The sequence below is a fragment of the Salvelinus namaycush genome, chromosome 27 (assembly GCF_016432855.1).
Source record: "Salvelinus namaycush isolate Seneca chromosome 27, SaNama_1.0, whole genome shotgun sequence".
NCBI lineage: Eukaryota > Metazoa > Chordata > Actinopteri > Salmoniformes > Salmonidae > Salvelinus > Salvelinus namaycush.
In genome coordinates, this window is record NC_052333.1 from 28,642,248 (window position 1) to 28,655,169 (window position 12,922).

Sequence of the window (12,922 nt, forward strand, 5' to 3'; positions counted from 1 at the left end):
TTGAGCCATTGAGTGATATGTTTAACCACTCATTTTCAAATGACCAGCTCCCTCAAACGCTGAGAGAAGCCAACGTATCACTTATTCTCAAAAAGGGAAAATGTCCAGAGTCTTGTTCCTCGTACAGACCAATTTCCCTTCTGAATGTGGATAGAAAATTGCTTTCTAAAATTCTAGCCACAAGATTAGAGGACTCACTGCCACTAATTGTGAAAGGAGACCAAACTGGCTTCATTAAGGGCCATAAGTCATGCAACAATGTCAGGCGGCTTCTTAAAGTAATTCAAGCCTATCAACAAAGTGCTAGGGATGGTCTTGTGCTCTCCCTAGATGCTGAGAAAGCATTTGATCGTGTGGAGTGGTCTTACCTATTCTTTGCTCTAAATAAATTTGGTCTAGGGGACAACTTTATAAAATGGGTGAAAGTTTTATATGATGATCCTCATGCTGCTGTCCTTACTAATGGGCTACGGTCAAATAGCTTCTCTTTATACAGAGGTACCAGACAGGGCTGTCCTTTGTGCCCTCTCCTATTTGCACTCGTTATGGAACCACTGGCCGAGGCCATCAGGGTAACGCCTGCTATACAGGGGCTGCTCATTGGTGATGTTCACCATAAAATAAGCTTGTATGCTGATGATGTCCTGATATTCATCTCTAGTCCCGAGACTTCAACTACATCTCTTATTAATATTATTGAATTATTCAGCGAATTCTCAGGCTACAAGATTAACTTAATTAAATCAGAAGCTATGCCAATTGGTAACCTTCACTCTGTACCTAATACTTCTCCCCCCTTCCCTTTTAAATGGTCTCCCTCAGGTTTTACGTATCTGGGTATATTTGTAACTCCTAAATTCCAGCAAATGTACAAAGCCAATTTTGTTCCCTTGTTTGATACAATAAGACAGGATCTGGAGCGCTGGAACTCTCTCCCGATTTCTTGGTTGGGTAGAATATCCCTCTTGAAAATGAACATTTTACCTAGACTACTTTACCCAATCCAAATGATCCCAGTATTACTATCCAATAAGGTAATAAAGGATGTAAATGGATGGCTAAGTTCCTTTACATGGAGTAAACGCAAGCCAAGACTTAAGATGGCAATATTGCAGCTGCCAAGTTCTATGGGGGGCTTGGATCTGCCCAATATCAGGTTCTATCAGTGGTGTGCCCACCTATGTTATATTTCTGATTGGATCACAAACGATGATGACTCTATTTGGTTAGACATTGAGACTTCTCTTTCAAAATACCCCTTACAGGATCTTTTATTTTTCAGAAGATTCAAGTCTGTAGAAGATCACTGCAATAATCCTATTACACTTAACACACTCAAAGTATGGAGGTCAGTTCAGCGCTTCCTGGGAAGGTCCAAACTAACCTCTGCTCTTACCCCAATTCTTAACAACCCAGATTTTGGTCCAGGATTGCTGGATGCTGGCTCTAACTTTTGGCTTAATAAGGGCATACGCAGACTAAATGACTTATTTGCTGATACGATTTTATTGTCATTTGAGCAGATGGTGGAGAAATATCGACTCCCAAAGCAGGACTTTTTCCGCTTCCTACAAGTAAGACATTATATTGTGAAGAGCACCACCTTAATTGGTAACCCTGATATGTCTGTCATTGAAAGAATGCTTTTTTTCCCACAACGGAAAATGTCTGTAAGTCTGTTTTATGATGCTTTAAGGTCCTTTTCTGCTGTCGACACACAGAGGGTGAAACAAGTGTGGGAGAAAGAATTGTCTGTTACTATTGACGAAGAGATGTGGGAGGACATTTGGAGATATGCAAAAACAATATCTATATGTAATCGTACTAGAGCAATCCAATTAAGAATAATACACAGATTGCATATATCCCCAAATCGCACACATGCTTTTAGCCCCTCTTCCTCTTGTCCTCAGTGTCTTAAATGCAAAACTGATACAGGCACCCTAACACATTGTTTATGGTCATGTACCAAAATACAAAGATACTGGTCTGGTGTTCTGCAAGAAATTGAAAAGATCCTAGGGGTTGATCTAGAATTGGACCCAGTTTCTTTACTGTTAGGTCTCCCTAGTAGGCATGTTACTTCTGTGGGTAAGAGGAGGCTTTACAACATCCTTACCTTCGCAGCGAGGAAAAACATCCTTTTACAGTGGATTAGTGATAAGGTTCCTTCTATTAAAGATTGGCATAAGATACTATTTGAATGGGTGCCTCTGGAATATCTGACATGTACATTGCATTCTAAAACAGATCAGTTCTACAAAGTATGGGAACCCTATCTAAATTACCTAGAACCTGAGGTATCAGCTATTATGCTGCAAGGATTCTCTTAGAATGGTGGTGATCTATGTATTTCAGAATTACACTCTACGTTCCATGTGTGGAACCTAACTTCTTAGTTTAAACTGAGCTTTTTTGTTTAATTTCTGTTTGTAAGTTTGTTTAAAATGTATATATTGAGAGACGCAATGATGGGGATGGGGTGAGAGAAGAGGGGAGAGGAAAATGGTGTGTGGGTGTGTATGTGTGTGTATGTATGTATGTGTATGTATATGTATTTATACAGTGGGGCAAAAAAGTATTTAGTCAGCCACCAATTGTGCAAGTTCTCCCACTTAAAAAGATGAGAGAGGCCTGTAATTTTCATCATAGGTACACTTCAACTATGACAGACAAAATTAGAAGAAAAAAATCCAGAAAATCACATTGTAGGATTTTTAATGAATTTATTTGCAAATTATGGTGGAAAATAAGTATTTGGTCAATAACAAAAGTTTATCTCAATACTTTGTTATATACCATTTGTTGGCAATGACAGAGGTCTGTAACGATTGTCCTCCTCCTCTTCTTCCGAAGAGGAGGAGTAGGGATTGGACCAAAGCGCAGCGTATGTTGAATCCATATAGATTTATTTACAGACGAAGACGAAACACGAAAAACACTTGAATAAACTACAAAACAAATAAACGATGTAGACAGACCTGAACTAGAGAACTTACATAAACACGAAGAACGCATGAACAGGTACAGACTACACAAACAAACGAACGAACAAACGAAACAGTCCCGTGTGGTGCACAGACACAAACACGGAAGACAACCACCCACAAACAAACAGTGTGAACAGCCTACCTTTATATGGTTCTCAATCAGAGGAAACGTCAAACACCTGTCCCTGATTGAGAACCATATAAGGCTAATTACCACTGACCTAAACATAGAAACACAAAACATAGAATGCCCACCCCAACTCACGCCCTGACCAACTAAACACATACAAAAACAAGAGAAAACAGGTCAGGAACGTGACAAGGTCAAACGTTTTCTGTAAGTCTTCACAAGGTTTTCACACACTGTTGCTGGTATTTTGGCCCATTCCTCCATGGCCCATTCCCCCACTGTATATATACGCAGGTATGTGTAAGTGAGTGCAGTTTTTTTTTGCTTTTTCTCTGTTGTTGTATCTCTTAATATTGGTGAAAATTGTGAAATTCCAATAAAAATACTGTTTAAAAATAATAATAATAATAATTTTTCTGCAAAAGTGTTTAAATTGATAGATATTATGACACACCTGCCCACGTAACTCAATATAGCCTGGCTGGAGGGGGGGGGGGGGGGGGGAGATTTTGTACCCTTAGCCCTTAGTCTTGCAATTAAGGGCTCTATTCAATCTGTATTGCTGAAGCGTTACATTTTGTGAGAAATAAATGTAAAGATCATTTCCATTTGAGTTGTGATTGCAGTCAAAACTGTTTGGCTCAGACGCATTAAGAAGAAAATAAATTCCACTATTTAACTTTTAACAAGGCACACCTGTTAATTGAAATGCATTCCAGGTGACTACCTCATGAAGCTAGTTGAGAGAATGCCAAGAGTGTGCAAAGCTGGCAAAGGGTGGCTACTTTGAAGAATCTCAAATAAAAAATATATTTGATTTGTTTAACACTTTTTTGGTTACTACATGATTCCATATGTGTTATTTCATAGTTTTGATGTCTTCACTATTATTCTACAATGTAGAAAATCGTAAAAATGAAGAAAAACCCTTGGATGAGTAGGTGTGTCCAACATTTTGACTGGTTCTGTATATATTTGAAGATCATCCCTGGGCTTTGATAGACAGTAAAAGGGTTGCAGAGGAAGTGGAGCTGATCAAGCATTGTACATAAAGACCACTAACTCACAATCAATCGCCGACCACCATCAATTTTCACATACATCAAGTTTTACCACCCATAAATGGCATATTCCTTATAGAATTCCTTTGTTTTTTTTGTTTTTTTAAAAGCCCTTTTTCTCCCCAATTTCGTGGTATCCAATTGGTAGTTACAGTCTTATCTCATCGCTGCAACTCCCGTACGGACTCTGGAGGGGCAAAGGTCGAGAGCTGTGCGTCCTCCGAAACACAACCCAACCAAGCCACACTTCTTCTTGACACAATGCCCACTTAACCCAGAAGCCAGCCGCACCAATGTGTCGGAGGAAACACCGTACACTGTGCCCGGCCCGCCACAGGAGTCGCTAGTGCGCGATGGGACAAGGACATCCCTGCCGGCCAAACCGGCCCCTAACCCGGACGATGCTGGACCAATTGTGCGCCGCCCCATGGGTCTCCCGGTCACGGCCGGCTGCAATAGAGCCTGTCCTTGAACCCAGAATCTCTCGTGGCACAGCTAGTGCCTTAGACCACTACGCCACTCGGGAGGATGTTGGGATTACTGCAGTTTCTCAGACCAATGCATGAGTCACCCCAGCATGAGAGCTCATTCTTCACATGCAAGTCCAGTTCAGGTATCATATGGGCCTGCCAGCCATGGTTGGTAGCAAAATAGTTACATGTTAGAGCAATGCACAGCAGCAATTTCCAGTGCATTTTTGCTGTTGAATGGCCTCCTGACATGTGGTAGTCCAGTTCCATGGTTTTTCTGTCTCTAGTAACGGTCTGAGAGGAGGACTGATGGTGGACTGGGCCTATCGAGGATGTTTTGGGAGATTCAGGATGGCATGAAAGCAAATTTGTGAATGAAAGCAAATTTGACTTGGAAGGTTGTCTATTAAACAGCTACCAAAAAGTGAAGTTTACATTCATCATTAATAATCATAGTTGATATTTCAACCTATTGTATCTGTGTGTTTACAGATCTATATTTCCAATATGCAGTAAGATATCCAAATGTTGTTTGTTTGTGTATGTAGGGCAGACAACTGACTACTTGCTAAGGACCCTGGGACTAAACACCTCCCTCTGCAACTGGATCCTGGACTTACTGACGGGCCGCCCCCAGGTGGTAAGGGTAGGTAACAACACATCTGCCACGCTGATCCTCAACATGGGGCCCCTCAGGGGTGCGTGCTCAGTCCCCTCCTGTACTCCCTGTTAACCCATGACTACATGGCCAAGCATGACTCCAACACCATCATTAAGTTTGACGACGACAAAACAGTGGTAGGCCTGATCACCGACAACGATGAGACAGTCTATAGGGAGGTCAGAGACCTGGCAGTGTGGTGCCAGGATAACAACCTCTCCCTCAATGTGATCAAGACAAAGGAGACAATCGTGGACTTCAGGAAAAGGAGGACTGAGCCCGCCCCCATTCTCATCGACGGGGCTGTAGTGGAGTGGGTCGAGAGGTAAACGTTCCTTGGCGTCCACATCACCAACTAACTATCCTGGTCTAAACACACCATGACAGTCGTGGAGGGCACGACAATGCCTATTCCCCCCCCAGGAGACTGAAAAGATTTGGCATGGGTCCTCAAATCCTCCAAAAGTTCTACAGCTGCACCATCGAGAGCATCCTGACTGGTTGCATCACCGCCTGGTATGGCAACTGCTCGACCTCCGACCGCAATGCACTACAGAGGGTAGTTTGTACGGCCCAGTTCATCACTGGGGTCAAGCTTCCTGCCATCCAGGACCTCTATACCAGGTGGTGTCAGAGGAAGGCCGTAAAAATTGCCAAAGACTCCAGCCACCCTAGTCATAGAATGTTCTCTCTGCTACAGCACGGTAAGCGGTATCGAAGCATCAAGTCTTTGCCCAAAAGGATTCTTAACAGCTTCTACCCCCAAGCCATAAGACGCCTGAACAGCTAATCAAATGGCTTCCTGGACTATTTGCATTGCCCCCCCTCATTTTTACGCTGATGCTACGCTCTGTTTATTATCTATGCATAGTCACTTTACCTCTACCTACATATTACCTCAACTAACCTGCGCCTCCGCACATTGACTCTGTACCGGTACCCGCTGTATCTAGCTTTGTTATTGTTATTTTATTGTTGCTCTTTGATTATTTGTTATTTTTAATTTTTTCTTATTTTTAATTTGTATTAATTTATACATTTTTTGCTTCAGTTTATTTTAGTAAATACTTTCTTAACACTTATTTTTCTTAAAACTGCATTGGTTAAGGTCTTGTAAGTAAGCATTTCACTGTAAGGTCTACACCCGTTGTATTACGCGCATGTGACAAATAACATTTGATTTGAATTCCACATTTTAGCAATATCAGATCTTGCAATTTTGACTTACATGAACTTGCAAATTAGAGTTTGTACTGGACCATTGCAGGTAGGGCCCTCCCCGTTTCATTCTGTTTGCTTCCGTTTCGTTCAGAAACAGAATAGACTCAGGGTTCAGGGACTGGTGTATTTTCCCACATTGGCCACCGGGTGGCATACTATCCACAGACATACATTTAGTTAATGCAAATCAATGCAGTGAGTGTACAAGGCAAATATAAAATCTTCCTGAAACGCACCGAGAAGTCAACTCAGTTATGAAGAATCCAAAGACTCATGGTCTACGAGAAAATGGGACATATCAAGTTAATATTCCAATGTAATTTATTTCCAACATTGGTTATTCTGAGCTTCCTCTTTTCATATCACACAATGTAAAATACAGACCATAAACCATCATTTGGGTATATGTATGGTTGGCTTTGGTAATGAACAGATAGAACGCATCACACTGTACCTTATATTGGTGGAAAGGGATGTGTTCATTTATGCCGCGTTCAAGACAACTGGGAACAAAGAAAAAATTAGCTCCGACTGGAAAAAATAGTTTTAAACGGTCATCCAACTCAGAATTCTGAAGATCACTGACGTCATGATTTGACCTCGTTTTCCGAGTTCCCAGTTGTTTTCAACGCGGCATCAGATTCACTATGTGATAATGCTGGCGTCATCTGTCCTTTTAAATATTTTGAGGCGGATCCGTTGGCTAGAGGTTTCGGATTTGCGCAGCATCAGAATGAGATTTGAGCTGGGGTGCTAGAGTCTTTCCAAATGGAATTACAAATCCAATGGATAGATTGAGACCCTAAGATCAAAAAATATTGTCAAGAGGGTAAGTTGTTTATTTATATAACGAATTTACCTAACGTTACAGGGTTCAATTGATATGTGTTGCTCCCGGTCCCAGCTGTGGCTAGTCGTTTTAAGGAATGCTTCCTCTTCCAATCGACGCAGGAGCTATCTAACAATACTAGCTACTAGTTAGCGAGCAAATCAGTCAGAAGCTATGCTTTATTTGTTCTATTTATTGAGTTTAGCAGTATGAATGTATTTGTCCTTTTTAACGATTAGAGGTTGAAGCCAGTGATGTGAAGAATTTACTGTCTAACGCTTGTTGTAGCATTTAGGATCTTCAAGTGTTAGTTAACTAGCTGCTGGGCTAGGCGGCTAGCTAGCCTGGCTCGCGCAGCTAGCTAAGTAGATGGCAAACAATAACTCACGTGACCCAGTTTCTGGTTGTCTATGAAAGCATTAGCTAAAAAATGTAAAGCACGATTGAGACGGGGTATTAAATACAGCTAGGACGCTAGTCATTCTCAGGTGGGCACTGGGCAGTGTTTTTTTTTTTTTTTTTTGGTTGTTTGATAGCTAACTAAGCGTTTTGACTGTAACGACAATGGAGTGTTGGCACTCCTTGAAAGCCAATATGTTCTGCTTTACTAGCTACAGTAGTTAGCCATAGTAAATATTAGTTTATTGGCATCGCCTATTCCTCCATGGCTATAGCCATCTGACTTTTAGTTAAAAAGTAATATCGTTGGTGTATGTACTTTAAAAACAACTATGTGCGAAGTAGTTAGGCATGCCGTTTGGGAAGTGCTCCTAACCAGCATCATGACTAACCACGGTAGGATTCAAGTGGTGAGGAAAAGTGTGCATGATACTACTCAACGTTACTCTAGGGTTACCCATGTTCGAGTCGTTGAGAATGAAACGAGTGGGTTTGCGGGGGGGTTCCCGACGAGATAATGCCAGTTGAGTCACATGATTGATGGTTACCTTTGCGGACTGTTTTGAACTACACGTGCCTCTTGACACTTTATACAAGTCGAAACGTCGCACCAATGTTTATCATTAACGCTCGAGAATTGACTTGTCGCGTTCAAAACAACTGGGCACTCGGAAATCTCCGACCTCAGTGTGTTCAAAAAAACTTGAAAAAAAAAAAAACCTAGCTCCAACTGGGAAAAGTCGATTGAAAGTTAATCAAACTCTCAATTCCAAATCGGAAACCGCTGCATACACCAGTTTCATAGAGGTCGTCATTTGATGCTATCATTCCTCGTAGCTAGGTAAATTGATGATTTTGTCTGGTCATTTGTAACTGAAGAATAGAGTGCATTCTTCTCATTTCCATTTATCATGTCCAAACAAACTAATTCACTTCCAGGTGGATTATCTTTCAGTGCACCAAACATTTATAATACCAACCCATGTCTCCTAAAAGAGAAGCTGAAAAGGAGCATCATCAGGATTGTGTTTTATCCAGACAGGACCTCAAGTTCACTGCAAACATTATTTGTATTAGTCTAATACATGGTGACAATGTAACATTTAGTTCAGGCATTGTAGCCCTGCCCATCTGTGTTCAACCTGACACTGAATTTCAAGAGCACTTCCAGACAGTAAGTATAAGGAAGTGTTGTATACCAGCAAGTCTTCAGTATGGATATGGAAGAGTTATTTAAAAGAATAAGCCATCCAGTTCTCTTCCTGTTCAGTTGCTTGTTTCTCATGAATAAGTTCTTACTGGGCTAGACCTACAGTGCATTCGGAAAGTATTCAGACCCCTTGACTTTATCTACATTTTTATGTTACGGCCTTATTCTAAAATGTATTAAATTGTCGTCACCCCCCCCCCCCCCCCCCCCCCTCAATCTACACACAATACCCCATGAAGACAAAGCAAAAACGGGTTTAAACATTTTTTCAAATGTGTATATAACAAAAAAAAACGACACTCATTTACATAAGTATTCAGACCCTTTACTCAGTACTTTGTTGAAGCACCCTTTCCTGCGATTATAGACTCGAGTTTTCTGGGGTATGACGCTACTAGCTTGGCACACCTGTATTTGGGGAGTTTCTCCCATTCTGTGCAGATCCTCTCAAGCTCTGTCAGGTTGGATGGGGAGCGTCGCTGCACAGCTATTTTCAGGTCTCTCCAGAGATGTTCGATCGGGTTCAAGTCCGGGCTCTGGCTGGGCCACTCAAGGATATTCAGAGACTTGTCCCGAAGCCACTCCTGCGTTACGGTCGTTGTCCTGTTGGAAGGTAAACCTTCACCTCAGTCTGAGGTGCTGTGGAGCAGGTTTTCCTCAAGGATCTCTCTGTACTTGGCATTCAGGCCAAAGAGTTAAATCTTGGTTTCATCAGACCAAAGGACTCTCAGACCATGGTCTCATGGACATGTCATGTGCCTTTTTTACTGAGTGGCTTCCGTCTTTCACTCTACCATAAAGGCCTGATTGGTGGAGTGCTGCAGAGATGGTTGTCCTTCTGGAAGGTTCTCCCATCTCCACAGAGAAACTCTGGAGCTCTGTCAGAGGGACCATCGGGTTCTTGGTCACCCACCTGACCAAGGCCCTTCTTCCCAATTTGCTGTTTGGCCGGGCTGCCAGCTCTAGGAATAGTCTTGTTGGTTCCAAACTTCAATTTAAGAATGATGGAGGCCACTGTGTTGTTGGGGACCTTTAATGCTGCAGACATTATTTGGTACCCTTCAATTGATCTGTGCCTCGACACTATCCTGTCTCGGCGAGCTCTACGGACAATTCCTTCAACCTCATGGCTTGGTTTTTGCTCTGACTTGCACTGTCAACTGTGGGACTTTATATAGACAGGTGTGCCTTTCAAAGTCATGTCCAATCAATTGAATTTACCACAGGTGGACTCCAGTCAAGTTGTAGAAACATCTCAAGGATGATCAATGGAAACAGGATGTGCAATTTCTAGTCTCATAGCAAAGGGCCTGTTTATTTTTTATACATTTGCTAAAATTTCTAAACCTGTTTTCACTTTGTCATTGTGGTGTAGATTGGTAAGGACAAACAATTTAATCAATTTCAGAATAAGGCTGTAATGTAACAATGTGGAAAAAGTCAAGGGGTCTGAATACTTTCGAATGCACTGTATATGGACAAGCTGCCTTCTGGAGATGTGTGTTGGAGGGTCTTTGTTGATTTGACGACACAACCACACATTCCAACTCTAAAAGAGCATGATAGATCATTCTGTTTATTCAATGTACGTATTCTAAAAGCTGGGGGATGTTCTTGGTGAAGTCATAATGTGTGAGAGATCGTGATTTGAACCAGTGCCAGATTACTCACTCCCCCGCTATAGCAGAGAAACTTTACCGTCTGTGCTGTGATGGAAAGACTGAAGTGTGCAACTGATCCTGCTGGTCACAGTTTCGGAGAGCGAGCGAGACGCCAATCAGTGTTATTCCGCCTGAGTAGCTCATTGTGCCACTACCTCATTAAATAATACATCGGGAGAGGGGAGAGGTAGGGCTTTGTGCGTTTGATATTCCACCCCACTGACACACTGACTGCCCTTCCTGTTGTTTTCACTGTCCAGTAGCCGCTCTATAGAAATTAAATCGGAAAACAAATTAAAGATGGAAATGCAGGCTGATATCTCCTGTCACACCTGCTGGAAATGCCTTCACTTGTGGTAGTGACATTTTAGAGTATATGTACAAGCTTGTGTATGTTATTGGGTCAGTGGAAGGGTCATTTACCAGCAAGTTTTTATATGCTGTTTGTTTAAGGGGTGATAATTCTGTGTACAGCTCTAGATTTCTGATAACAGAGGGTCGGAGTTCAGGAGGGAAAGACGGCAAATGGGCTCCTGCTGCTACATCGCTGGTAGGTCAGTCCAATTAGGTCAGATGTCGTTAGTGTTTGGAGTGAGAGATTTTTCACCATTGATCTAATTGGTAACAGTGAAATGCAAACATTTTAGGGAACATCCCGCATTTCACTCCAGTCTTTACCACCCAACCACAACAATGATAAAGGCCATTCAGGCCGGCACACAGTGACTATTTGTGCACAACACGTTAAGTGGCCACATTTAAATAAGCTTGAAGGCCAGGCTGTACTGCCATGGTCTGTCCTGCAAATATCTCAAGCCCAGTTGGCAGTTGTCATATTTTCCTTAAAAGAGATGGAGATGCCAGCACGAATACTCTCAATTATCAAGTGCACATTTGCCTCAAACCCTTGGTCTGGTAAATAACCTTCTCACTGCCTTAATTAACTATGTCAAGTTCTCTCACACACACACACAGCCTTGATGCCATAAAGGGAGAAGTTGTTGGCTCTGTTCATGCCTGTGCTGTATGACTCGCTCTGTGGAGCAGCAGCTGTGTAGAGGAAGAGAGGTGGCAGACGCCCACCCCTACAGCCTCCAAAACCCCACACCTGGAAGCCATCGTCCCACCCCTGCCTGACAGGGCCCCGGTGGGCCTGGAGGAGCCGGCATGGGCTCATTACGTCAGTCATCTGTGTTTTATTAATCGTGACCGTGCATCATCTGGGTTGTGTTTTACAGTTGGCTGAGTTTGAAATCATTACAACCACTCAGAGCCTCGTCAGAGTGCTAATCATTTTTTTTCAATTGCTGAAAACATTTACTTCCTGAAATTCCACCTAAAGAATTTCTGATAGTGTCAACTGGCGTATCGGTAATGAAATCGGAACATCAAGCACATCCCACAAGAATGAGTCATGTTCTAGGTTACAGCTTGTAAAGTCAGTTAAACATTTATCTGAATAAATATTAGGTAGGCCTATCCCATGTCTCTTAGCCATTTAAAACATTTTAAGAGCTTTCCTTGCTATAATAACATTTGTGGATACACACTGACCTCCATTGATATCAGTGCTTTGGGCACATGTCACCATTAATTGATACTCTAGGCCTTTATGCAAGGGAAAGTTAATCTCCATTGTGTGCTAATCTCAGATCAGCTTCTTAAACAACATTTGTGGGGTTGATTAATTAGGCTTGGCCTAGACTATACCTTTGACTCTTTAAGCTGTGGTAATAGGAACAGGCTTAGCGTAATGGCACAATGTGTTTTTGGGGCCTGGAATGGGTGTCAGAAGCAGCAGATCAGAATATTGTATCGTGGTCTGTTTTAATGTGTAGGCTAAACACACACTGAGAGGGAAGTAGATTACTTGTGTGTTTTTTTTGTTCTCTCAAAGTTGAGGCTGGAATGGCAATGTGTATTCTACAAACTGTTCAGCATCAGTGCCCGATTCTCTGACACAGCAGGGACGGGACCTCTCCACAACATAATCAGATCTGGTGACGGTCAGAGGATCAGGATGTCTTACAAAGTGAACTGTACCTGAGAGTGAGCAAGGCCACATGCTCAATCTTAATAGGTCCACAACCCAATGAAACCTATGAGAGCTACAGCATATGCTCATTTTAATAGGTGTAGGAACCTGAGCCATATGCTGTTTGTATTGGTAAGCCTAGGTCTTCAGTGACTGCCTTTAAATAAAAAAAATTAGAGAGCAATACACATATGTAGTTAGGGCTACATGCTTTCAAGGAGGATTGTTCACCTGAAAGAGCTAGCTAAGCTACGC

General features: G+C 42.1%; 1 protein-coding gene across 2 annotated transcripts in view; it reads left to right on the forward strand.

Moving 5' to 3' along the window:
* Positions 1 to 7,249: 7,249 nt before the first annotated feature.
* Positions 7,250 to 12,922, forward strand: part of LOC120022136 (phosphatidylinositol 4-kinase beta-like) — a 29,721-nt gene continuing 24,048 nt past the window's right edge. For both annotated transcript variants that reach the window (XM_038965986.1, XM_038965987.1), the window contains exon 1: positions 7,250 to 7,362. The gene's annotated coding sequence lies outside the window, so the exon portion shown is untranslated. The remainder of the gene's footprint in view (positions 7,363 to 12,922) is intronic.